The 25,223-nt window shown below is 43.1% G+C and overlaps 1 protein-coding gene and 1 long non-coding RNA gene across 9 annotated transcripts in view; one reads left to right on the top strand and one right to left on the bottom strand.

Moving 5' to 3' along the window:
* The window catches only part of LIMCH1 (LIM and calponin homology domains 1), a 285,276-nt gene that overhangs the window by 43,551 nt on the left and 216,502 nt on the right, over positions 1 to 25,223 (top strand). The window lies entirely within an intron of this gene.
* On the bottom strand, positions 1,381 to 25,215 carry LOC120406100. Its single transcript, XR_005599088.1, has 3 exons — positions 24,802 to 25,215; positions 3,512 to 3,691; positions 1,381 to 1,684 (listed from the first exon to the last, which is right to left on the bottom strand). It is a non-coding gene; the product is annotated as an uncharacterized LOC120406100 (long non-coding RNA).

The raw sequence follows: 25,223 nt of genomic DNA, 5'->3' as shown, positions 1-25,223 counted from the left end.
AAGAGCGCCCCCCGTGGTTTGCCGCCCTAGGCTCGCACTTGGGGTGCTGGTGCCTGGAGCCGCCCCTGGCTCCTTGAGGCCAGTGAGTTCTAAATCCTGCCTCCTCTCACTGGTACAGCAGCCTCAGCCTCTCAGGCCGCATTGGTAATTTCCGAAGCTCCTGGGACAGCTTGGGAAATAAAGCATTTAAAGAAGAGAGCCTCATTCCCCTGAGAGAGTGACACCCCCTTCTTCTAGAAAGTCACCTCCTCAAGCTGGACTCCAGGAGACCTCACCTCCTGTTAAGGATACTGCTGAGGTTCTGGCAGACCTTGGTACTGAAGTGATGGTACTGCCTGCCAAGACTACCCATTCTGAGTGGCCTTCCAGTAAACAGCACTGAGAGGCATCATCCTGGTACTGGACATATCGGAGCCAAACCGATGCTCCAGGCACTCCATGGAGGAGCAACTGAAGGACCCTTTCCTTACCCATCACCACAGTGGGTCTACGGGAACCCTTGGGCTTTATAGGATATCCTCTTGTAAGAGACCTTGCCCAGAGCACCTGCTGGTACCACAGCAGCCACCAGTCCCACAAGTTCAGCTACCAGTACCACTACTTCCCCCTGGACAGGAGAAGACTCAGGAGGGACAAGAGCCAGCAGCTGAGGGGGGGAGGGATAGCTCAGTGGTTTGAGCATTGGCCTGCTAAACCCAGGGTTCTGAGTTAAATCCTTGAGGGGGCCATTTAGGGAACTGGGGTAAAATGTGTCTGGGGATTGGTCCTGCTTTGAGCAGGGGGTTGGACTAGATGACCTCCTGAGGTCCCTTCCAACCCTAATCTTCTATGATTCTATGACCAGACACCCCCTTCATATAAATCCTCATCCTCCCTTGATGAGGCAATGATGCCATCACCCCCTTCCTATGCTGATTATTTCAGGGCCTTGTAGGACCGAAATAAATGACTGGCTCAATCTTTCCAAATTCTATTGGAGGAAGTTCAGGAGACTCAATGTTCTCCGGTGAACATTCTGCATTCTACCCCCCAGGGCAAGGTCACGTTGCCTTTCCTGAGACATTGTCACCAGCCTATACTGTGTGGTAGATACCTGCCACCATTGCACCTTTCTGCAGATCGGCAGATAAAAATATTACATTCCAGATAGGGGACTGGAATGTGTTTTTCCTTTCACCCCCAGCTCTTTGGTGGTGGATGCGGTTAACAAGAGAAACTGTCAAGCTTGCTCCAGGTCCACCCCCTCAGACAAGGAGTCAAAGCGTTTAGACCTTTTGGGTTGGAAGAGCTATTTGTCTGCTTCTCTGCAATTTCGGGTGATGAACTATCAAGCCTCGATGGCAAAATATGATTCCAAGCATTATTCTAAGTTCACTCCATTTTATTGAACACCTGCCATAAGCTCTAAGGGAGAAATTATGACTTGCCAAAATGAGGGCTTGATTGATTACTAAAGCTTTCCTCCAGGGCTCCCTCGATGCTGCCGACATGGACTCCTGGTCAATGACAACTGCAATAGTTATGCAATGAGGCTCTTGGCTCCAATCTCCTGGCCTCCCTGGGGGCATTCAGAATACTGTTGAAGACCTTGTTTGAAGGCTGAAGCTCTTCAGTGTTAACATTGACTTGCTCCACTCCCTCAAAGACTCCAGGGCAATGCTCTGGTTGCTGCACATTTATACACCTGGAACAAAGAAGCACTTCAGCAAATCACAGACAACTCAATGCTTTTGACCCTTTCAGTACCAAATATATCATGCTTTTTCAAAACCTACAGAGCCCTCTAGAAAAAAATCCAGATCTCAGTGGAGGGGAGCATCTTTTCTGGTGGCCTCCCAGCCTGCACCTTCCTCTGTACAGTTTTGACAGTTTAATCAAGGGTCACAAATCACACCCTTCTCTAGATCCCATGCTGCATGAACCCACCATTCACCTTCCCTTCAGGAATGGTCCCTCTTCCATTTTCTATCTGTTTGGGAACTCATCACCTCAGACAGGTGGATATATAGGAGGAGCTTTCCGTGGGATACTCTATCCAGTTCCACTCAATCCCTCCTCTGTCCCTATCCCTCTTCATTGATCTCTCTCACAAGGGTCTGCTAAAGCAGGCGATCCAATCTCACCTGTGTCTGGGTGCAATCGAGCCAGTTCTCCCAGAATTTGGTGGAAGAGAGTTCTAGTCCAAATATTTCCTGGCTCAAAAGAAACTGAGGTTGGAGGCCCATCTTTGACCTGAAAACCTATATCCTATCACAGTACTTATGGATGTTAATTGTCAACCATAATCATATCCTCTGATACAGGTGACTAGTTTGTCTCTTTCTACCTCCAAGAGGCACAATTTTCACATCGTTCTACACCCCTCCCACAGATGTTTCCAATGCTTTGTTGTTGACACAGAACACTACCAATATTGTGTCCCCCTCTTTTGTTTTTTCCACTGCTTCAAGAAGATCCTTTCTATCGCTGCAGCTCACCTACATCAATGGGGCACAAGTCTTCCTTTATCTGGATGTCTGCCTCGTCTGGGAGGGGTCACTCCAATCAGCAGGTCCCTGGCCTGATTTCAATCCCTGGGTCTGCACTTAAACCTGGAAAAGTCGACCCTAAAACTGGTGCAGCGTACCAGTTTAATTGGAGCTGTTAAATTTGTGCACAAGAACTAGGGGGAATCATTTTATATCTTTACTGCAGTTACTCTGCACGTATGGTTCACTGTGTCTTTGCAAGTTTCTTTCCTGAATGAATCTCTGTGCTTGGGGTTTAAAAAAACCAAAAAACCCCACCAAACAAACCCCACAACCTTAAAGCGATTAAAACATCTGGTATCAACCTCATTTGAAAAAAAAAAGAAAAAAAACAAATTTAAAGAAGTCCGTAGCTGCATATTGCCGTTAGCAGTAAATGATTACCAACTGTATAAACACACAAGGTTTATGAAATATCTGAGTTTAGCATATGTCCCAATATGCAGCATATCTTCAAGTCTCTGGGCTCTGAATGTCAAAACTGTTGTTTGAGTTGTTTGGACAGGGTGTCTATGTAGTACCTGATTTGAACAGAAACATTCACACTAATTGTATTGTTTCAATTAAAAAAAAAACATCTTTGATTAACATGGATTTTCAGGTTATCTTAAGTGCTGCAGCACCAGACATCAATATAGTGATGACAGGTCTTTGGCCGAATGTGAAATCTATCTTCTAATACTTGCCATGATTTGAAATATAAAATGTTGTTGGTTTATTTAAAAGGAAAAAATCTTAATGTTTAAATGTTGGAGTGATTAATGCACTTTAGTAAGAAATGACATTTCCCAGTCTGAATGTCCTCTTACTCACTATTTGGAAGAGCTTTTTCCTGCTTTTAAATACAGCGTAAAAATGAAGCAGAAAGAGGCCTTGAAGTATAGTTATGTAGGTTCATCCTCCTAGTAACAGGGCATTTGCAACAGTAGTCACTTTGTATCTGCAGCAAACCTCTCCTGTTTTTCATTTCATTTAATTTTTACCTGCAGAGAAGTGGAAGAAAAACAGGTGACTGGCTGGAATTCTCAGCTGGAGTGAAGCATATGTTGCCTGTTGAGCAGGCCTTGGGTGCCGGGTCAGATCCTGCTGGCTGGGTGGAAGGGGCAGGTGTGCTGCAGGGGCCCAGGAAACAGACAGCCAATTGGAAACCCTGAAAAAGATCCCTGTTTGAAAGAAGAGGATAAAAAACCCATCAGGAAAAGGGCATAGTTGTCAGTATATAAAATACTTTCCTGGCCTAGTTCTGCAAAGAACCCATGGCTCTGGGAACTGCTGGGTCATATACACTTCCTTGAGAAGGTAGGTGCCTCAACCCCAACAAGAAAGGGGGAGAAGTCGAGTCACAGTGGCATATGGGAGTGTCTGCTTTGCCCCTGTCCCTTCTGCAATCCTTGCCCCCTGAGCACTCTGCTTCCTCCATTCCAGTAAAACAACGAAGGAGCCCTGCTGAGGCTTTGGCTACACTTGAGAGTTACAGCGCTGTTGGTGGCTTTATAGCACTGTAACTCACTCCCCGTTCACACTGGCAAGGCACATACAGCGCTGTATCTCCCTGGCTACAGCGCTGCTTGTACTCCACCTCCATGAGAGGAATAAAGAGTATAGCGCTGCTGCTGTTGTGAACTCGGGGCTCCAGGACCCGCTTATCAAAAAAACAAACACAGCTCCTGTTTGCTGTGAAAGAGCAGAGGCAGGGAGCTCTCTTTGGAATGCCCACAGCTGGTGTTTGCTTGAGGAGAGGGGGAGGGAGGGAGCGGGGGAGGATCCGTTTCGGGGAGGCTGCTTATCAGCTGCGTTTGCTTTCAGTGAGTGACAGAGAGGTGGGGGAGAGGGTCGGAACTTGCAAGGCAGCTGCTGACAGTGTCGGCTCCAAAAATCCCCCCCCTCTCTCCCCCACACTCCCTGTCACACTCCACCCCCCCTTTTTAAAAAGAACGTTGCAGCCACTTGAATGCTGGGATAGCTGCCCATAATGCACTGCTCCCAATGCCGCTGCAGATGTTGCAAATGTAGCCATGACAGTGCGCTGGCAGCTGTCAGTGTCGACAGACTGCCGCGCTTTCCCTGCTCAGCTGTACGAAGACAGGTTTAACTCCCACTTGTACAGCTGCAAGTGTAGCCATATCCTGAGTCAAGTGTTGCCATCTGTCTTCATGGAGAGGCAACACTAGCTCTCCTTTTACTTGCTTGGAGAGGAGCTATAAAACTGGGACATGGGGGAGAGGCTGTCTCTGGAAGATGAGATTCCTCATATGGGAGTCATAGGACTAGCTTGAACCCCCAGCCCAGAAAAGTCTTCCTCCCTTTCTGCTTGTTAGTTTAGTTTCTTATTGTAAACACCATCCCTTGGAGTAAAGCCCTTTGTGACTGCAACTTGTCTTTCTAAACCATTCTATCTGCTTGCAGGGTCCAGGTGCTCAATGTATCCAACAACAAAACTGGGGCCAAATAGGAATTCACTTCATCTGGGTTTTACAGGCTGAGTTTAAGAATTTTTTCCATTTCATCTTCCACATACTCAGACAGCCAGAAATTATTTACTAGCTGGCACCACAGCTTGTTGCTTCTGCCCTTGTGTTGGAGTTGGTGTTGGTAAATTGTCAGCAATGCTAGCTAGAGACTGAAAACATGTGCAACTCCTCTTGCTCCACATTACACATGATTTTAGTAAATAGAGAAGTGCTAAGATGGCTACCTACTTAGATGCTGTACACAACTATTTAGGATATTTGAGCGCTAGTGTTTTATTTTATCTCTTAAACTGATGGCTTAGCTGTCAGGAGATTTACCTTGCTTTCTTCAGAGAATGATTTAGTATTGTCTTTTCAGCTGTAGCCTTGGTATGTGACTCATGTCACAATCATGTAAGCCATATCTCTTGTATCCTTACCGCACGTTTATGGGATTTAAAACAATCTCTTGCACTACATATTATGTGTGCATTTTGGTAGTGTAGCAAACTGGAGATCTGCTGGTTTTGAGTCATTAATAAGCAGCTGGCTATACAGTGACATCAGAGAAGCACATGAGCCAGGAAAATGTTACACTAATGACTGAATTAAAGACGTTCCTACGATTTACTATTCTGATGGGAGAAACAGTTCCTCCGTCTAGGAAAGAAAACTGCAGCATTGCTGTTGCTTTTTTATCTAAAGTCCTAATAGTCTTAAATAATAGTGGAAAGAGATTTAGTTGCTGTACAGTCTCAATAGAACTATTTTTCCGGCTGGTGGTGGTGTATACTGCATGACAGCATCTGCAGGCAAACATCTTTCACAAGGAAAATTAAATAAACTTCAGTTTGTAACCACTCTTTCCCCCTAGATTTAAATCTTGACTCTTTAGTTTCAGATTGACCCAAATACTTTGGTTCTCTTCTGAGAAGTAAACTTACTGTAAAAATGGCACCACCTTCATCACACTCTCCATCATGATCTAGTTTTTAAAACCATCATTAGAAATTGATGGAATCTGGTATTTTCTTTGTATGTTCTTTGATGTGATCTTGTTTATTTACAAAGTCCTGTCTCTGAACGCCAAAGAACCAACAACAAAAGGAGCAATTTCTTAGGTTACAGCCCCCAAACCTGTTTAGCTAGCACCCTCTCTTGTTTTTTTTCCCAGGGTCACACTGTGCTTAGGCTACTGCTTGGCTTTCTTGCCTATAACCTCCCCCCCATTCTTGTCTGTCCTCAGCTTCTGTGTGTTCTTTCTTCTCCCACACTCCCTCTACCTACCCGAAACATCTGCCATTAAAATCTGTAACAACTTCATCAGTTCTGCTTTTCTTTCCAAAACTGAATCAGGAGAGGACCAAATTAACTTAGATCCAAAAACAGAGTTGCTGCCGTAAAAGCACCAAAAAGCTTTCTTCTTCATCTTCCAAAACTAGTATTAAAGATTTCCACCAACACTCTGTCAGAGAGAATACAACTCACAAACTTACTAGTGGTTTTATCGTACTACCATCATTTCTCAGAAAATAACCGGTGAGGAACAGTGGTGTCTTTGGTTACCCTAACTATAAATAACAGTTCAACAGCTTGCATAGTCTGGCTGAGAGCAAGGTTTCTGGAAGTGGCTCTATGACCATCAGTTTCTTCTTAGCATATGTGTAACATGCCCCAGATGGCAAGTGACCAGGATTCATCACCAAATTTGATTCAGTGGTTGGATCATGAGCTTGCCTGAGCTGGTACGGGGAGTATGACATGAACACTGATCCAGGCCTCTCACCATCAGCAGTTCATTTAAACTCTGTGCCTCAGTTTCACTATCTGCAAAATGGAGATAATACTTATTCAAAATCCGAGCTGTTCAAAAAAAGTTTATGAAAATATCTGTTTTGCCAATATTTTGAAAAATGGGGCATTTTGCTTTTTCCCAAAAAAATTGTTTCAAAGATTGCAAAAAATGAGTGAGTTAGTTGAAAGTGGAAAAACAAATTAGGATAAAATCCCATTTTCTTCCATGAAGTATTTTCATAAACTTTGTTTCTTCCAGAAAGGGGCAAGGAAGAATGTGTTTGTGTATGTTGTTTTTATTTGTAACTCTCTCTCACTTTTTAAAATCTTTCCCTTTATGTGAAAGGTAACAGTTCTTTGATTTTTGTTTTTTTTCCAGTGGGTAAATATATAAACCTACTTTTCATACTTTGGTGTTTTCCAACTGGCAAATTTTTAAAAAAATTCTAAATTTGGGAACAATAAACTATGTGCGCGCAAATGAGGAAAATCCCAACTGAAGAACTTTTGAATGAAGATTTTTCCCTGTGAAAATTCCTATTTTTCCAGCCAGCTCTCTAAGCCTTAGTAAATCACTTAAAGATTCTTGATTGGAATGCCCTACAGAAATACAAGCAATATGTAAATTCAGCATCGCCCCCTACCCATATCAGATAATCATACCAGGAATGCAGGCTGCCTCTTACGTAGTCTAAGACTCTGGCTCGATTAAACAGGCAGTACGAGAGTTTAGTGAAGGTGTGCGCAAGCATGGGATATGAGGAATGTGATGTTATTGACATAAACTGTGACCGTATCGATCATTGTTGCAACCACTGTTACATATTTGCAGCAATTATTGTACAAAGGTTGTCATGTGAGGTGTCTATAAAAAGTTATGATTTGCTGGTTATGATTATGCTATGTGTATGGGTGTATCATTTTTGTAGTTGAAATTATCAATATTGGCTATGTACTTGTATCTCAATGTGTTTTGATTCTAAGTAGCATTAGTGAAGCATTTGGTCAGCTTCTTGAGAAAGGAATTTGCAGATTAAGAGCCCAATCAAGAAACACTTAACTGACAATGGACCTTCGGAGACTCCAATCCACATATGAGACATCTTCTTGGGATGTTCAAGGTAGCATGTGAGCAATGGCTGCTGCCTGCAAACTGAGTCATGTGTGGACATGTGACTTGCTACAAACTCCTTGTTGCTGTGATTTTGCACAGGAGAACAAACGGGTTTCCGCCACAAGAGAGAGAATATAAAAGGCCCTGGAGATCCCTCCATTTTATGTTCAATCCAGCTTCTTACCTCTGGAGGAACTTTGTTACAAACTGAAGCCCTGAACAAAGGACTGAATGACCCATCCAAGCTGTGGATGTACTCCAGAGACTTGATTTAAGCCCGCAGTTTATTTCCCTCACTGCTACCAGCCTGAGTCAAGAACTTTGCCATTACAGTATGTAATTGATTCCATTTAACCAATTTTAGCTCTCATCTAGAGTTCTTTTTATGAATAAACCTTCAGATTTTAGATTCTAAAGATTGGCAGATTCTAAAGATTAATTTGTGGGTAATTTGTGGGTAAGATCTGATGTGTATATTGGCCTGGGTCTGGGGCTTGGTCCTTTGGGATTGGGAGGACCCTTTTTCTTTTACTGGGGTATTGGTTTTCATAACCATTCTTCCCCATAAGAAGTGGCTGCTGGTGGTGATTCTGGGAAACTGGAGTGTCTAAGGGAATTGCTTGTGTGATTTCTGGTTAGCCAGTGGGGTAAAACCGAAGTCCTCTCTGTTTGGCTGGTTTGGTTTGCCTTAAGTAATAAAGGACACCCAGCTTTGGGCTGTGACCAGGGCCGGCTCCAGACCCCAGTGCGCCAAGCGCGCGCGCACTTGGGGCGGTGTTTTGCCAGCAGGGCGGCAGGCGGCTCCGGTGGACCTTCCGCAGTCATGCCTGCGGGAGGTCCACCGGAGCCGCGGGACCAGCAGACCCTCCGCAGGCACGTCTGCAAGTGGTCCGCGGGACCGGCGTGCTTGGGGCGGCCAAATTCCTAGAGCCACCCCTGGCTGTGACTGCCCTGCTCTAAGCAATTTGTCCTTGATACACTCAGATGCATCCTGCCAGAGGCTGCATCCTTACAAGGAGTTAAAGAGGGGAAATTGATACTCTTGTGCTTCAGCTGTTGAATAAGGATAGGGAATCCCCAAAGACTTCATTGAGAAGAATGTTACTTTTTAGGGTGCACTACATAACGTGTACTTCTCTTATCTGCAAATATTTTCAGGCTAAACAAATTCCAGCTAGGAATAGGCTATGTACTTGTTTAGTCTAATTCAGTGGCTCTCAACCTTTCCAGACTACTGTACCCCTTTCAGGAGTCTGTTTTGTCTTGTGTACCCCCAAGTTTCAGTTCACTTAAAAATTAGACATATAAAGTGTCACAGCACATTATTACTGAAAAATTGCGTATTTTCTCATTTTTACTATATAATTATAAAAAAAATCAATTGGAATATAAATACTGTACTTCCATTTCAATGTATAGTATATAGAGCAGTATAAACAAGTCATTTACAAGTATAAACTTCTAGTTTGTACTGACTTTGCTAGTGCTTTTTACGTAGCTTGTTGTAAATGTAGGCAAATATCTAGCTGGATTGAGTTACCCCCTGGAAGACCTGTGCATACTCCCAGAGGTATGTGTACCCCTGGTTGAGAACCACTGGTCTAATTTATGGTACTTACCTTGTAAATAATGTTGTAAGTAACTGTTTTGGTATTGAATCAATGAATTTAAGGAGCACTCTCTCACCCTGGGCAAAAAAATCCACTCACCTGCTTACATGGACCAGGGAGAGGTGATTGACCAATGGAGACTCCTGTGACTGTAGGGCTTGTTTCCGGTCCTTAGTCCGTTCACGTCTCCGGGCGGAGTTCCTCTGGGCGGTGTCCACTGGCTCCCTTGATGCCTTCGAGGAGCAGTGGGCGCTGTCCGGGGTTCTCTGCTCGGTGTCCCCGTCAGGCTCCCTTCTTCTGACCCTTTGACCGCACTCCTGTCCCTGTTCTTTTATTAGTTGTCCCCCGAAATTAGTGGGTTTCTGAGGTCCCGTAGATCCTCCCCTTAGGCTGGGGGAGGATCCTTTAGCATTGGGCGGGCAGGAGTTTCCCAGAAACCCAATAGATACATGGGCAAGTTAGCTCAGTGGGGCAAGGGAACTGCCTTGCTGCTTCATAAGATGCAAGGGAGCAGAGAAGCTCCAGCGAGAACTCTTCCCACAGGAGGCATGAGAGAGCAAGAAGTAGATAACTACTTGAGAGGAGAAGTTGGGGAGAGGAGTGACTGTCCTGCACATCTGGGAACTTTTCAGAGGGAATAGGCTGAGAAGAGGATCCCTGCAAAGAGGAGGAGGGGAGATAAAATGCTCATCTTGTCACCTATCTGTAATAAGGCAAATGTCAATATTTGGGGAGAGAACACATCATAAAAGGGTTTCTCTTTCTCCTAAACGTAGGGTGGTTGGGCATCCGGTTTTTGACTGGAACACGCGGTTGAAAAGGGACCTTGGCGGCTCTGCTCAGCACTGCTGACCGAGCCTTTAAAAGTCTGGTCAGAGGTGCAGTGGGGCTAAGGCAGGCTGCCTACCTGGCTCTGCATGGCTCCTGGAAGCGGCCGGCATGTCTCTCCCGCACTCTAAACCCCTTGGCCCCAGCCCGGAGCCCCCTCTTGCATCCCTCATACCCAGCCCCACACCAGAGCCAGCACCCCCACCCGAGCCCTCACCCCCTCCCACACCTCAACCTCCTGCCCTAGCCTGGTGACAGTGAGGGAGGGTGAGAGAGAGAGAGAGAGAGAGAGAGTGAGCAACAGAAGGAGGGGGAATGGCATGAGCGGGGATGAGGTCCTCAGGACAGGGGTGGGGGTGGGACAAGGGTGTTCAGTTTTCTGCGGTCAGAAAGTTGGCAACCCTACCTACGCAGTAGTAGGCATCAGTACTCCGTGCACCTCACCCCGAGAGACATGTATCACAATGACAGCAGGACATATACCCAACTGTGAGATCCTAATTTGAAAATGTGCTCTTCATTTTCATGTCCCTTGCAGAGCATAGTAATGTGTCTATTGCTATTGAATAAAAATGTCCTTATAGGAAAAAAAATAGGTGTGTGTGTGTCTTTCCTGCCCCCCCCCCCCCGCCACCTCCAGCCCTGCTCTGATTATCTCTTGAAAGCAATTATCTTAAGGGAATATGAGCCTCCCAGGTGTGTTTGTATCCCACTAGCATGGTAGTGTTTTGGAATAAAGATTTGTCAAAGATGCTGTTGTACATAGTGCCAACTTGGCTACACAAAGGCTGTAGCCTAGGGAATCTCTGAGAAATCCAGGCTGCAAACAAAACAAAACACCCCTCTGGTAAAACAGTCCGTTCATGCTTCTGTTTTCCTGCTAACAGGCATCAAGGCTTTGATCCTCCTCTACCTCAAAGTGGCAGCACAGGCCACCAGTTATGGCTGCTGGGCCACTGACCAGCTGGCCACTCTAGTAGTTAGTTCCCTGTGGCTCTGACTTCTGCAACTGATCACTGTTAACTTTTGCACAATGGAGATAAGCTCCACTTCTCCATGTCCCCTCCCTCCCTTTATGCCAGGGCCAATTGCTGTAGAAGGTGGTGGATCCATCTCTGCCAACTTTCCCCTCTATACAAGGGGAATTCTCTTCTGGTTATCTGACTGTTTTAAGACCACTTTGTGCTTGTACAAAGTGGTTATAGTGAACTAAAGAGCTCAGCCTGGAGTCTCCTGGTTTATCATTGCAGGGAGATGGGGCCCTGGAATTGTAAAAGATTATCTGCCTGCTACTCTTCCCTTCCCTCTGTGGTTTTGTTTCTTTGTGTTGGCACTGTTGAGCCCAAATCCCATCTTTGTTATATGCTCTATCTTAGTCCTCTGTTCTCTCCCCCACACCACCTATTATCAGCTTTCACTTTAAGTGTCTGCATAAAATCTGTAGTTGCAGTGTTGCCAAGGGTTGGCTGTCCTTAAGAGAGATTTACAGCCCCAGAGCGTGAGATTCAAGGCCAAAGAGTGAGACTTTCCAGGTGGTGTATTAGGTCATTGCTTAAAACAGGGACTTTCATCTTTGGCCCTTGGTGACATCCAATTGTCCAGGCTTTGAATCCAACCAGCATTTAATAGTTTGTTTTAAAATGTGCACTGCTTAATATTGCATATGAAACATTTCAGTGTCCTAATTCATACTGAAGTCTAGGGCACATGAGAATTCTATATGCAGTGCAAATCAGTGGATTGTAATAAAAACAATTATTTGCTGGTCAGAACAAAAACCTGGATGGGTGGAGATCCTTGAGGACATGAATTTGTCTAGTGTGGTCTAAATTTTGAATTGTATTTTGCAGAACCTGCCAACTTTTGATAAAATCCTACTCATTTTTTTTGGGCAAACTCATGTTTGGTTGTGTTTTGACAGTCAAGTATTCATTCCCCCCCCGCCTCCGCCCCATGTGAAATATGGGCCTGTAGTCACCATGGTAACCACCATACACAAGCTTGGACAGTGGCTTTCCAAGCTCTAAGCCCAGTGCCTGAGGAACCAGATGTATTGTCTCTTGCAGTGCCTGAGGAGTAATCTTTTAAATCTTAAAATGAATGAGATAAGCTTAGGAATGTGTGTGAATGAGAGAGCATGCTGATGAGTGAGTCCCCCACCCAGTGAGTGAGTCTTGACATGTCTGTAGCTGTGTAACTCCCCATTGGTAAGTGTCCGGCTTGCAACCTGGTTCATTGCCACCACCCCACTCCCAACCCAGACGGCTTCTGTGTTTCATGCTTATTTTGCTTCAGTCTTCACTAATTTCCTTCTTTGATAGGGTTACTGGCCTAGTGGATGGGTGGAAGAAGTAGGTGTGATGTATCTTGATATTTAGTAAGGCTTTTGTCACATGGGACTGTGTCATTCTCATAAGCAAACTAGGAAAATGTGGTCTAGGTTAAATTACCATACGGTGGGTGCACAACTGGTGCAAAGACCATACTGAGAGTAATTTATTAATGGTTTACTGTCCTGTCCTCCTAGTTTATCTAATGGTATCCCACAGGGTCCGTTCTGAAACTAGTCAGTATTATTGTTACTGACATGGGTAATAGAGTGGAGAGTATGCCTGTAAAATTTGCCAAGCTGGGAGGGGCTGCAAGCATTTTGGAGGTCAGCATTGAAGTTCAAAGGAGCCTTGAAAAATTGGAGAATTTGGTCTGAAATCAGCAAGATGAAATTTAGACGAGACAAGTGCAAATTGCTACACTTAGGAAGGGAAAATCAAATGCACAACTACAAAATGGGGAATAACTGGCTAGGTGGTGGTATTGCTGAAAAGGATCTGGGGTTGTATAGTGAATCACAAGTTGAATGAGTCAGTGTGGTGCAGTTGTGAAAAAGACTAATTGTTCTGGAGTGTATTAACAAGAGTGTTGTATCTAAGACACAGGAGGTAATTGTCCTGCTATACTGGGGACTGGTGAGGCCTCAGCTGGAGTACTGGGTCCATTACTGGGAAAGATGTGGCCAAATTGAAGAGTCCAGAGGACAGCAACAAAAATAAGGTTTAGAAAACTTGACTTATGAGGAAAGGTTAAAAAACCTGGGTATGTTTAGTCACGAGAAAAGATAACTAAAGGTGGACCTGGTAACAACCTTCAAATATGTTAAGGGCTGTTATAAAGAGGATGAATCAATTGTTCTCTGTGTCCATTGGAAGTCGGATGTAACATAATGGTGTTAATATGCCACAAACGTGATTTGGGCTAGATACTAGGAAAAACTTTCTAACTATGGAAGTTAAGCTCTGGAATGTGCTTTGAAGGGAGGTTGTGGAATCTCCATCATTAGAGGTTTTCAAGAACAGGTTGAACAAACACAGGGCAGGGATGGTCTAGGTTTCCTTGGTCCTACCTCAGTGCAGAGGGGTGGGCTTGATGACATCTCAAGATCCCTTTCATCCCTACATTCCTATGATTCTATGAATACATGCAGGGCTTCCTTGTGAGCTCCTTCAGTTCTCCTATCTCATTGTCACACTGTTTTTGGCAATCAACCAGTCTTGTTGTGTGAGCAATAGTGTCTGTCTTCTCCTTTCCTGCATGTCACACAAGTGGCCACCGCTCCTTATTTTCATAGTGCTTTGCTTATCTCCTTCCAGAGGGATAGGCACATTGCAATGATAGTATGGTTCTCCAAGATCAGTCCTGTTTATCATGGGGGACAGTGGGATCCATAGTGTATCTAGCAGATTGTACAGTGCTATTTAGAAAGCTGAGAGGAATTGCTTCCTGACCCATTCAGATCATCCGTTTTATACTGTGAAATGCAAGACTTCATTGTCCTTATCATTAATTGAACATGTGCAAAGTAGCTATACAAGCTGTTCTAGCCCATGGTTTTGTTGAGGCATAAGGGAAGATAAGAGAGAGCGTACAACCAGAATGTAGATTCCCTGGCTTCTGTCCACAAACAGCCTTTAGAATATATTGAAAGAGACACAGCTGGCTGGCGCTGTCAAGCGCCTGTAATTGTCAGTGACGTATCTAGTAGAACTCAGGAAAATATAGATGGGAAGGGAATACTTTCCTTTTAAAGGAGGGTTGCTACTTTCTCTTAAAGAAATCTTCTCCATGTATGGCGGCTACTATTCTTGGAGCATGTTCAGTTTAATCAGTTTTGCAAGCCAAGCATACAGGTATGGAAAATTCTCCGTGTGGAGGAGTGAAAGGTGAGGAGTTCTTCAGTGCTTTACATTTGTCTTGACAGGCATAAATTCCGGAGCTCAGAGGTAGTGTTCCATGCTTAGACTGCTTTAGACTTTTGACATTTAGAACTAATATTTGGTTCCATGGCAATTGAGCTATGTTTACCAGTCCATAAATCTGTTTGTTCTTGCTATTTTTTTTAAAGTAGTACATTCAGTGTATTCGGTGTCTGTTTTGCATAATCTTCTGCATTGGTTCTTTCTCCTTTCCTCTGCCCAAAGAATGGTCCTGATTACATACTTGCAGAACTATGTCCTGGCCTCCATTTTCATGTTCATGCTTTCTGGCCTCTCTTCCAGTGCAGTTGCTTGCAAAGCTTCATAATTGTGTATCTGGTTTTACTTGAGCACCGTATTTTATGAAATATACATCCATGGTCTGATGGAATAACTTAAAATAAATTAGAAGATTTCTCTTCTACTTTACCACCTCTGACCCTCATAAAAACCAAACAAATATAATATAAATTGGTGTTTTACAAATTACCATAGATATTTGTCAGTGAGAGTCGGGATGTCTTTCTGGGAAATGGTCTAAATGATCTGTGTAGACAACTATTGGCATTAGATGTTTTAGCAAAGCAAATTGTGTGCATGCAACACCGAAATATTTTATTGGGAATAGTAATGCTTTACCATTTGAAAATGTCTATCAGTTTAGAGTTCCTCCCTAATATAGGACGAAAAATAGTAACTGTCTTCCTAGTTTTTAGCTGCAATTAACACATTTTGTGTCCCGTCCTCCCCCGCCTGAAGGCTGGGGTAGTAAAACCAAAGCAGAAGTAAAATAGGATGAGAGCCTTTACATTACCCAATTCAATTTCAGCTTCATTTGGATATGGCAGTTTTTACTTCCTCTTCTAAACTGTTGTGTGTATAGTTCCTGTGTGCTGTTAAAGAACTGCTGCATTCCTTCTCTGAGGTGGCAGTATTTTTATAACTTCACCAAATTGTGTGTAACTTTTAAAATCTGTTTATATTACATACAAGAACTACTTTAATAGAATGTTTGAGATGCCAAGCCAAGAACTCAAAAGTTGGGAAATGCCAGAAATTAGACTGCCCATGCAACTCTATTTCGGCCCATCGTGTATATGTGTTATGGTCTTGAATTAAATGACCACATGCTATTTTTTCCCAACTGCCTCATTCAATCCATGGGATGGATGGTGCACAAGGAATGAGGCAGCTGTTTGATACTTACCTTCCTTATTCAATGTGTGGCCTCATGTGCAGCCTAAGGTGCACCATCCAAACCCTGTATTGAATCTGAAATTATTAATTGGCTCATGCGTTTTCATCCTTGCCTTTTTAATCATCTCAAATGCCTCTCAAAGATGGGTAAATATTATGTCTCATTCTCAGATGGGGAAACTGGAAGTTGTTAAATAACTGAGATTTTGGTTTGCATTTAGAAATCTATATTCTATTCCTTGCTGGTGTAACTTGTGCGGTCTTGTTCAGTAATATGGATTGTGAGGGTTATGAATACCAATTAGTAGAAATGAGTATAGAATTCCTAATTTCCTGGCTCTGATCTTCCCATCTGTGCAGCCAACAAAAATTTAGGACCGCGGAATTCATTTGCATGTGGGAGGACAAGACCTGGTTTTGCAGATGACCATCTCCCTTCTCCATTACCATCACAGTGTTAACAGTGGCCAAAATTTTAGCTAATATTGTATTTATTGCATCTTCATCTTTATCCAGGTCATACTGGTTTGTGAAGTTTATTCTAAAGTCATATGAAGCTGCTAGATAAAATTACTGTTTTAGATAATCAAAAATATAATGGCGTGAGTGTAGGGAAAAAGTGCAGAGACGAAAAGAGCTTTTTTTTTAATTTTGTTTTTGTGACAAGGGTAATGCTTCAAGCTAAATACACATAGTAGAACTATGTGAACAGTGGATTTTTTTTCATTTTCATGACAGTTCAGAAAAGTTGAATTCTTTGTCAGACAAAAGGTTTTGTTTAGATTTTATGTTGCATTTTTTTCAGAAATTTCTTTCCATTTTATTAATAAAATTATTTTTGACCTGAAAAATGAAAACATTTTAACTTTTAGAATTTTAACTTTTAGAATTGTTTCAACTGAAACAATTTGCCAAAATTGATATAAATTTGCAAAACATTTCAATGTCACTGAATCCAATTGTTTTTAGCACAAAAAAAAAAAAAGATTTTCACCCAGCTGTGCTGCATAGCCGAGTTTCGTTAAATACACCTCTACCTCGATATAACGCTGTCCTCGGGAGCCAAAAAATCTTAGCGTGTTATAGGTGAAACCGCATTATTTCCAACTTGATTTGATCTGCCGGAGCATGCAGCCCCGCCCCCTCGGAGCGCTGCTTTACCGCGTTATAGCCTAATTTGTGTTATATAGGGTGGCGTTATACCGGGGTAGAGGTATATATGTTAATTCTACTCTTTCCATAACTCTCATGAATTGCCTTCTTAAAGCTACAGTTTCTGTATGAGTGAATTCCAGTTAACTCCTTTTCTCTCACTATCTTCAAAATATGCTATAATCAATATGTACATTAATGGTTCAATGCAGTCATAGACATATTACAGTTAACCATTTCAAATAGGGAATTGAATGTGCCATAGTGAAAAGCCTCTTAACACACACAAAACATGTAGATGAAATTAAAAATTTGCCACATCCTGAGAATCTTTAAATGGAGAACTGAAAGTCATCAAGCAAAACTGTCATCAAATGTACTGGCTCTGATCATTCAAATGCTTCCATGCATTTGAATGATGCATTAGGTGGACAACGGCACCCATTTATGTCCCAGATTCTGCAATGGGCTCTAGTAACTGAAGACTGCATGAGGGAGGGTGGGAATCTGAGGAAGAGCTAGGTTATACCTTAATACCTTAATCCCAAAATACCTTAACAATAGGTCTCTGCTTAGTAAATATTTTATGCATGTATCTAGTTAATTTGCATCTTGAGCTGAAAGAGGATGTACTTTCTCTCGCCTTGTTAAAATAAACTAATTTAAAATAGAAAATCTGTGGCAAATATCTTGAAATTATATTTTAAAGTTTCACTATTTTGGGGTAGGTTTTTACAACAAATCCTTCAACTCTCAAATGTTTCTATACCAAAGCTTTTATGTCTAGTGAAAGTTAGACAAGTTGGGGTGACATATCTTTTATTGGACCAACTTCTGTTGGTGAAACAGACAAGTTTTCAAGCTTACATAGAGCTCTTCCTCAAAAGCTTGGCTCTTTCATCAACAGAAGTTGGTCCACTAAACAATATTACCACACCCACTTTGTCTCATGTTTACTTGTTACCATTCTAAAATGATAAATCACATTCTTTACCACCCTGCTAGTGTGCTGTTGAGAAACAGGTCTGTTAGAGAAGGATGTTGCATGCATGTGTGGGTTAGAATTGTCTTGCCTCTTCCCCACCCCCACCCCACAGTAGACAGTCACAGGCCAGACCGTTACATGATGTACCAATCCTGTTTCATGGTCTTCTGGATCAGAAAGAGAATAGTTAGATGCTAAATTTGAGGGAGTTGTGGGGAAGACAGTTACTCAAAGAGTTAATGCTCTGGAATTTCACACATAATAACTTTGCATTATGCCGTATACATTCTTTGGAAATTTTCTCACTGATCTCAAAATACTTTTGTTTTGGTGTGCCAGATTGTTGTCCAGTGACTGCTCATATCCAGCTTTTAATCAGAAGGAAAATAACTATGCTAAATGGAGAAAATCAAATGTAGCACAAAGGGCTCTATTTCAAACGATACGTCTACTGCTGGAATGATAAATTATTTTATCTATGAACTAACACTATTCAAATGTACACGTGTAACACAATTAAATTTAAACATCAAACTGATTCGGAATAGTATACCACCATTTTTTATCTATAGGTCTCCTGGAGACTCTCTCTTATACCATTTTGCAGACAGACATATTTAAGTATTTTTTGCAAGTATCTGTGATCTGATTACATTTATAGTACAAGCTTGGCTAGATACAGTGAATTGCTTTCATACACAAGAATACTGTGATTCTGAGAGCTTGCTAATACATGTGGTATTCATCTCCCCTTCCTGCCGCCAACCCAGTAATCCAATCTCAAGTGTAGGATTAAAGAGCAATGTAACTGTCTTATTGGGAGGGGGCAGCTTTTGAATCTAAAATTCTCACTGAGTACTTGAACGTGATTGAACATAAATTCAAAGATCTTTGAGGGATCCTGTATTCTACCCTGTTCTGTATATAGATGTGCACAGTTAACATTCAACAATAACTTAATAATAAAACAGGAGACCTGAAGGGTGGGGATATTCCTTCAGTGTAGCTTTTTCTTACACAAAAAAGGGACTCCTTAGCTGTGGTGCTCAATTCTCCATCAAAAGATCTCTTAGAAATCAATCCAGCAGTGTGGTAAAATTCACTAATCCTTTTAGGTATTCTGTTTGCAGTGTGACAGTGAGTCTGGTGGTGTCGGTGAACTTTGCAACATCACCACTTAAAACAGTTGAGTATTGGGGGAGGAGTGGGGAGATAGTGTACTGCCAGGGTGAGCCTGTGTATGTGATGATCAAGTTGTGAAATCTCTATTGTTATCTTGTCTCTCAAAGTTAATATGAGGTGCCTCTAAAGATGGCACAAAAGGATGTTGTCAGCACATGAATCTTGTGAAATCATTTGGTAAAACAGAGAATCTTCTGCACTAGCAACTGCAGGTAATACCAAGCAAGATGAACTATAAATTAGTTTAGAGCTGTTGATTTCCATATGTTAATTTGGTGCTTCTGGGTTAGTGTAATTGATTATCATACAGATTGGAATGTTGGGGTGGGAGGAGACTGTTTAGCTTGGAGTGACAGGGTTAGTTAGTGGTTGTCCCTCATCAATGTTGACTTTTATTATAATACATTAAAAATGTTTTCTGCAAAATGATGACATGGGTCTAAAGAAGTTAGGCAACCACATCTCACTTAATGGGAGTCTACAACTCCCTCAGTGCAGGGTTGCAGCTAAAAAGCACAGTAGGGGTCTGGGGTAGAAAAGTCTAAAGTGAAAGTCAGCAAATTCAGATATGTACTTTTGCCTTCTATGTATGTATTCTGTCCGGTCATTATATTGAGGTTTTTCATTATGTAACCTCAACATATTGGGTAATATGATCTTCTAATTGACAAGTAAAACTAGAAAGGGGGAAAACTGCACTCTTTTTTCTTATAAGCTTAGTTGTGCATACATCAGAATTATTGTGCATATATGTTGTGATCACATAATGAGACCAAGTTGTAATACATATACTGTATATTACAGTGACAGTGTTAAAGTAAAAATTCAAACTCTGAAATTCCTGGATTCTCTGATTAAAATTTAAGCCTTAATGTTGCATTAACAAGGTGTTTTTGTGTAGAGTATCTTGCTTCCTAAAGTAAAACTGGATTATCGTCTTGGCATAACTTGCATCGCAGAGACTTACTAGAAGACTAATTATTCCTTTATTGAAGAGTATTTCTATAAAAAGACAACCAAAGTAGGTTGTTTTTCAAAAGGAATAGAAACCAGTTCTCAACAGTCAGATAATCAGTAATGATTCTGTGTATTGTAATATTTCAGAAGCGGCATTTTATTGACTCCAAAATGCATTGTTAACCATTGTTAACCAGAGGTAATCTGAGATGTACAGTTTCTTTGGAAGCAACAAGTCTGTGAGCACTGAGTGTCCCTGGACCAGGGGCTGGACGCTCCAGGAGGATGTTTGGAGGGATTGATGGTTTGTGTGTGGCAATTGGTAACCTGTAGAGAGATGGTAGGGCTTGCAAGGCGTAGAGGCATGTGCTTGTGTTGCTTGTGGCTGGTGGAGTTGGGAGCTGGCCCATGGCAGGCACAGACAGGTTCTTCATGCTCAGGGCGGGTGGTAGCAATGTGCGCCACAGCCTTCGGTATCCCGGGGCCTAGGCATCGTGTTCCTCTGGGCATGGGAGCTGCTCAACCCCCTGCTCTGCCCCCTTCCCCTAAGCCCTACCCCATCCCACCTCTTCCCGCCCCCACTTAGCCCCAGCCCCTAACCCCACCCCACCCCTTCTCCCAAGTCCCACTCCTGCCCCACCTCTTCCCACCCAGTTCCGTCCCCTCCCCTGAGGGTGCCCTGTCCCCGCTCCTCCCTCTTCCTCCTGAACCTCCTGAATGCCGCACAGCTGATCTGCTGATCTGCAGCAGGCGGGAGGTGCTGGGAAAGAAGGGGAGGAGTTGATTGGCAGGGCTGCTCATGGGCAGGAGGCACTGGGAGACGAGGGGGGGAGCTGGCTGCCACTGGGTGCTAAGCACCCACTAATTTTTTTTCCATGGGGGCTCCAGCGTTTGCCCCGGGAAGCATCACAGTAACTTTCAAGGATTTAGCTGTATATCACTGATCATATTTCATGATGTCAGTGAAGCTTAGATGCTGTACTAAATTGTTTTTGATTAATAGATGTTGAAATGCTTGTCTTGCTTAAGTTATTTAATAAGAAATTACTTTCTTCAAGATTTACTCTTTGTTTACATGTAATAATTTAGTCTCAAGATTTTTAAAGTTAAATAATTTTCAGGTTTAAAATTGACACTGAATGTTTGTATTCATTGCTTCATTTAGGACCTAATTTAGCAAAATTTGATTTCAATGGGACTTAACTACGTGATTAAATTTAAATACACGCTTAAGTGTTTTTTCCTGAATCAGGATCCATATAGTCCCCCTTTTAAACAATTAATTAGCATTGCAATATAATTAATCTTTTCCCCAAGAAACACAGATGCTTTGCAGATGCTAGTCTTCAACTTGGCTATGAAACTAATCTCCATTCACTTTCCACTTCCTGTCTTCTCTCACCCACCCTCAGCCTTCAAACCCAGAGTTTGTGCCAAATCTTTTAACTGGCCTCCTAATCTCTAGCCCAGTTTTCTGGGGTTGCAACCATTCTGCCTGCTGGCAGGCTTATTGCTGCTGATTCTTTTTTAAAAACTCATAACAGTCTGGTAACTAGAAAACAAACAACTTCATTATCTCATTCTACATGTATGCACTGAGTGACTTCTGTTTTGTTTTTGGTTTGGTTAGAAAATGCTGTGTGTGAATCTTCTTTTAGACACTGACCCTGCACAGTTCAAGTCAATGGGAGCTTCACTATTATATTCAGCTCTAATCAGGAAGGATTCCTCCCAGGGTAGTATAGAGTTCTCAAGAGTTCAGAATTACCACTGGCTTTTAGTAGTTAGGTAGCAAAGTTAGTTTTTAATGGCATGTAAATTATGACCAAGACCCATTTAATCTGATTTTTAAATAAGGCAGTGAGGATGGAAACATGCAAGGTGTGGGTGTGTGTTTGTTTGTTATGGGATATGTAATAAGTTGACAACATGATTTCTGGATGAATTTGAAAATTGATACAATATCCAGTACAATAACTCCTTATTTAATGTTGTAGTTATGTTCCTGAAAAATGCTACTTTAAGTGAGACAATGTTAAGCAAATCAAATTTCCCCATAAGAATTAATGTAAATAGGTGGGGGGTTAGGTTCCAGGGAAATGTGTTTCATCAGACAAAAGATGTCATATATAAGTTTGAAACAAACAATTAATACTGTACATAGCAATGATGATTGTGAAGCTTGGTTGAGGTGGTGGAGTCAGAGGGTGGAAGAAGGTGGGATATTTCCCAGGGAATGCCTTACTGCTAAATGATGAACTAGCACTCAGCTGAGCCCTCAAGGGTTAACGCGTTGTTGTAGCCTCACACGCTACAAGACAGCATGAATGGAAGGAGGGGAGACAGCATGGCAGAGACACAGACATACACTGAGAGAAAGAGAGACGCACATTGCCCCTTTAAGTACGCTGACCCCACTCTTAAGTACACTGCCTTTTTTTTTAAAGTAGATCAGCAAGTTGAAACAGCAGCTGCTGCCAGCAAGTTCCCTCTGTCCTGAGCCCTTTGGTGTCTCCCCCACCCCGCTGCTCTGTGGAGATGAGGTGCAGGAGCAGAGGGAAGCGGGACACCCTGACATTAGCACCCCTCTTCTCCCCCTCCCGCCGCACAGCAAGCTGGAGGCTCCCGGGAGCGGGGAGAAGGCAGAGGGCAGGAGCAGCACATGGCAGTGGGGGGAGGGACAGCTGAACTGCCAGTAACTGATAGCCTGCTGGGCAGCTGCCGCACAGGGAACTTAGGGGAGCGGGGAGCTGATGCGGGGGCTGCCGGTCCACCCTGGTTCCAAGCCCCCATCAGCTAACTCCAACAAGCGGCTCTTTCTACAAGCAGAGGACAAAGCAGGTGGTTGCCAAACATTATAAGGGAGCATTGCGCAACGTTTAAACGAGCATGCTCCCTAATTGATCAGCAATGTAACAACAAAACAATGCTAACCAGGATGACTTTAAGTGAGTTGCTGTATATATTTACAAATATGTTCTTTCATGAATGTTGATCTAATCTGATAACTTGTTTCAAAACACTTGTAGGTTGATTCAAATATGAAATACTGGCTTTTAAAAGTCTCTGTGTGTAGATTAAAAGTAAGAGCTGGGCTTCAGTTATGTTGTATCTCAGACTCTTTTAAATGTCATGAAGGTTAGATGCTGCTTCTCCATAATTTCAGTTCTGAATAAAAGCAACTGCATAGGATAAATGGATATAATCTGGAAAACCTTTTAGAATTTGGATTTTTCCAGCCAATAAGTACTGTAAGAAGAGGGGAAGGAGGTAAAATGTTGAATTTACTACAAGACATTTCTACAGCAAGAGCTAAATCTTGACCTGGATGTATTCTGGTACTAGCTGGAGCCAGTTCAATTTGCATACAGCACCACTTCCTTATGATTGTGGTACAGAAGTTAAGGGCCTGATCTTGTTAGAAGGATCAGGCTGGATCCTTCTACCACCACCTACGAAATACTGAATGACCTCAATTACCATTGATTTCAATGGAAGTTGAAGTTATTCAGTGATGTAAGATCAGGTCCCTACATGTCTTGGCTTAACGTGAGCCAGTTACAGAACTGAAAGCAGAACATAGGAGCATTTAGGTAACCATTGCTTGGTATTCTATAGAAGGACCAGAACAGTGGGGAAACCAAGATGCAGTATACGACTGTACTTGTGCCAGTGAGTCTGACATCTTGAAAAAAGAGGTGGCAGACTGCCATTTACTAGAATGGATGCCAGTGGTGGACAGTGGGGTTGAAGACAAACAGGTAGTGTTTATAAGTCAGCTAGGTCACTGGCTACCTTGGTAGTGGATTGAAACACAAGATTGTCTGCCTGCTTTCTTTCATTGTCCTTCTTTCCCTACTGTAGTGAAATTCTGCTAACTAATTTGTATCAAACTGTGTCATCTGTGCTGTATTGCGGCAAATATGCGTCCTCTTGTTCTGTTTTGGAGAGGAAGGAAAACAAACAGAAAAGCCCTTTTATTCTAATGAGATTTATTCTTACACAGAACATGGCTGATGGTGTGATGGGTACTGTTTTTCATTGGGCAGTTTGCAGAAAGAGCTTTTGTCCTAGTAAATAGTGCCAGTGGGCTGCTGGTTCAGGTTTGCAAACTTGAGCTGACAGTTGTCCAAGTCCTATAATTATTTGCGTCTGGATGTAATGGCGTATTATAGACTATCCAGAGCCTTGTGATGGACATCAGCATCTGGTGGCAATATATAATATGTAGTGGGAGGGCAGTATGTTCTGCATCTGTGCATTCAATTTGCCTCTGTAACATCCGTTTCCAGTTTTTATATATGCCAATTGATTTCTGATTTCCCCCTCCCCCTAGTGTAAAATTGAAACAAGTTTTTCAGCTGAAACAAGTGACATGGTATTGTTGAAGTGGCTTATAGGAGAAGGGTAGAATGTTAAAATGTAGAGTAATTTATCCTGGAGCTCTTCTTTAGAGGATGACTGGTACAGTTTTTCTAGAACAGTGGTTTTCAAACTTTTTTTTTTCTGGTGAAGAAAATTGTTAATGCCCGCGACCCAACGGCGCTGGGAATGAGGGGGTTGGGGTATGAGAGGGAGCTCTGGGCTGGGGTAGGGGGTTGGGGTGAGGGAGGGGATCAGGGCTCTGGCTGAGGGTGCAGGCTCTGGGGTGGGGCCAGGGATGAGGGGTTTTGGGTGCAGGAAAGGGCTCCAGGTTTGGGGGGGCTCAGGCCTGGGGAAAGAGATTGGAGTGATGGGTTGGGGTGTGGGCTTACCTCAGACGGCTCCTGGTCAGCAGTGCAGTGGAGGTGCTGTGGCAGGCTTCCTGACTGTCCTGACATCGCAGACTGCGCTGCGCCCTGGAAGTGGCCAGCAGCAGGTCCGGCACCTAGGAGGAGGCACGCAAGTGGCTCCGCATGGCTTTTGCACATAGGCACTGGCTATCCCAGTTCCCATTGGCTGGTCCTGGACACTGGGACTGTGGAGCTGCTGCTCAGGTGGGGGCAGCGTGTGTAGACCTGTGGGCGCACTCTGCCTAGGAGACAGACCTGTTGCTGGCCGCTTCTGGGGAGTAGCGTGGTGTCAAACAGGTAGGGACTAGCCTGCCTTAGCTGGGCAGCACCGCTGACGGGACTCTTAATAGTGCGGTTGGTGATGTGGACCAGAGCCACCGTGACCCAGTACTGGGTCACGACCC

Source organism: Mauremys reevesii, linkage group 5, assembly GCF_016161935.1.
Source record: "Mauremys reevesii isolate NIE-2019 linkage group 5, ASM1616193v1, whole genome shotgun sequence".
Classification (NCBI taxonomy): Eukaryota; Metazoa; Chordata; order Testudines; family Geoemydidae; genus Mauremys; species Mauremys reevesii.
Note: the sequence above shows the minus strand (reverse complement) of the source record. Positions and strands in the feature narration are given on the sequence as shown.